We start from the raw sequence: 3106 nt of genomic DNA, 5'->3' as shown, positions 1-3106 counted from the left end.
ACAACAACAACAACAACAACATATATATTCAAACATTTAATTAACTCACCCCAAATGTGCAGTTGGTGTCCTAATGTGGCTCAGCAGGGTAATGGGTGGGACTGCAAGTTCAGATTGAACAGCAAGGTTGGTACTTCATACCCACCAGCCGTTCCTCAAAAGTGCTATACATGGTCACTATGGGTCAGAACAGACTAGACGGAACTTTGTAACAACAACAAATGTGGGGTTGCCTTGGCAGTACCAAACCAAACAATTTCACAGCCATGTAAGACCAGATGTTCCCCTTCCCTGGACTAGGTGAAGGCTTTGAAAGGTCTTGTTTTTTTCTCACTGAAAACTTAGATTCTATTCCTTTATTCAGATATGATTTATAGGGACAATCAGATAGTATGAAAATATCATCAGCCCTCCTTCAAGACTATTAATTCCTTCGTAGATTCCCTTATGAAAGATATGTCTCATTTCTGGTCATTGATTATCACATATTAGGGATAAAGATAATGCAGAAAACATGTGAATAAAGGTTCTTCACCCAGAAATACTGATTTTGCACATGAAATATTACTTCACCTTAATTCTCAAAGGATTTTATTGGAAATGAAACCTATAATTTGGAGTACTAATGTGGATAGGTTATAGCATAGGTGCAGGACCACTAGGTCGGTTTGAATCACAAGGTTGTTGTTGTTGTTAAGTGCCATCAAGTCAATTCTGACCCATAGCAACCCTGTAGAGGGTTTCCAAGGAGCGGCTGCTGAACTTGAACCACAGATCTTGCAGTTCAATCTAATCACAAGGTGCGTGATTCAAACTCACCAGCCACTCTTTGGAAACCCTGTATTGGGTAGTTATGAGTCAAAATTGAATCGAAGGCACCTAATAACAACAACAACAAAAACCTATAATTTAGTTCCCAAAAATCCTTTGAGAATTAAGATGGAATAAAGATTTCACATATAAAATCATGATAGTTTATGGACTATTGCTATTGGATCAGCATTGGACTGCAAACCACAAGGTCAGCAGTTCAAACCCAAAAGCTGCTTCTTAGGAACCCTATACAGGGCCACCATGAGTCGGGACCTATTCAACGGCACTTAATAGTATCAGCAGCAAACTCTAGGTTAGTGCCTATTGTTCTTATCATTTTGAAGAGGAAATGTTATCAATTCCTCCTCACTCCGATCAACTAGGGCTGGGATCTCTGAGAGGAATGTGGATACATTAAAACCTTCATAACTTGAAGAAATTGCAAGATAACTTTATTCTGTATGCATATCAGAAGATCACTCTGATTCTGAAACAAAATAAATGACTTGACATCAGTTGGTTTCAAAAAGGCTTATAAAAAGGAGAAAGAAATAGAAAAGATGGTCCACTGACTGATCTCAACATGACAGATTGAACACTGCCCTCCTTCCTTTGATTTGATATTCAGTCACATGGTGGTCCTTGGCCTTTGACCCACCTATAGTATAGCTTTGGTAACTTTTGAAATTTAAATGAACTAAACTATGTTTGGGCAAAAAAAGACTCTAGCAGGAGTTGGTATGTCATTTCCATGTTAATACTTGGTTTCATGCTTAAGAAAACCCCTAAAATCAGAGTATGATCTCTGTTCATATTTTTCCAGAAACACGAAGAAGCTGGAAAGTAGATCCAACTGCTACTGAACTAAGTGCAGCTGGCTGCTGAGGTGAAGAGCTTCCCTGGGTTGACAGTGAGAGGAATATACATAGAAGAGATTTCCTGTCTCTTTTGCGCCTGTCTTTGCTAGCTTTGCAGTTGTTATTAAGTGCCATCAAGGAGGGTCTGACTCAGAATGACCCTGTATAGGTTTCTAAGGTGGTGAGTATGAACCACCAACTATTTGGTTAGCAGCCCAGCACTTGTGTTACATCTCCACCGCATGAGACCAGTGCCCTCTATTGGCAGAATCTCAAGGAGCCCTGGAGTCTCTGTAGGATAAGCACTGACTGGGCAGGTCAGCAATTCAACTACACCAGCCCCTCTCCAGAAGAAAACTAAGATTTTCTGTCTTCATCAAGATTTACAGGTCAGTGTGGAGTCTCAGTGTGGCACTGTAGAATAAGTGCTGAACTGTGTATAATGAACTGGATCTTAACCTCTTGCCAGAGAAACTATCTTTTCTAGCTTGAACAATAAGCGCTCCACATGTCAGAGAAGTACCAGGGACCTCAAGAACCTTAGGGTGGTGTCCTGCCCTGTTAATTGTCAGCAAATAAACCAAGCCCTTTGGTCATGCAGTCACAATAAAAATCATTCTGAAAACATCTTGAAAGAGCTTGGAAGTAGATTCTTTCAGCCTCCAGATAACAATGCAACCCAGTCAGCACCTTGATTGCTGTCTTGAGCATTCAAAGGAGAAGAAGCGGCTAAAACATGCCCAGATCCAGACTCAAAGAATCCGATTCTTAATGAATGTCTTGCTGTTTTAAACAAGTACGTATGTGGTGATTCTCCTTCAATCTTTTTATTTTCATTCTTAGTTCTATATGCTTTTTATGACGCAGAATTTTCTGAGATTTCATCCAGGGACAGTAGAGTTAGTCCTCAGGCTGTGTGTTAACATATAACACGGAAGATAATATTTTCTGTCTGATTACCTCTCATGATTCCAGGTTCCTTATATGGTGCTGAGTTCATAAACACTGAGGAGCAGTTAAGGACAATAGTCGTTCCCTTGTTGTTGTTGTTTTGTGCCATGGAATTGTTTCTGATTCATAGTGACCTTCTATAGGATTTCATAGGAGCGGCTGATAAGTTTGAACCACCAATCTTGTGGTTCAAACTGACCTGGGACCCAGTACTTATTCTACAACTCCACACCGGTACTCCAATAAACATCCACAGATTAAGGTGCAAAGGAGACATCTGGGGATAGCAAGCCCCCTTTTCCACAGTTCCAGCAACAGCTAAGTTTTTCTAAATGCTTTTAATGCACTCGACTGCTAGGTGGTTTGAACCACAAGATCAGCAGTTCAAACTCAGCAGGTGCTCCTTTGAAACTCTATACAGGGTCACTATGAGTCAGAACCGACTGAGCAGCACTTAACATCAACAACCATAGAGACAACCAGAG

Source organism: Chrysochloris asiatica, unplaced genomic scaffold (assembly GCF_000296735.1).
Source record: "Chrysochloris asiatica unplaced genomic scaffold, ChrAsi1.0 scaffold00608, whole genome shotgun sequence".
In the NCBI taxonomy this organism is placed as follows: Eukaryota; Metazoa; Chordata; class Mammalia; order Afrosoricida; family Chrysochloridae; genus Chrysochloris; species Chrysochloris asiatica.
Note: the sequence above shows the minus strand (reverse complement) of the source record.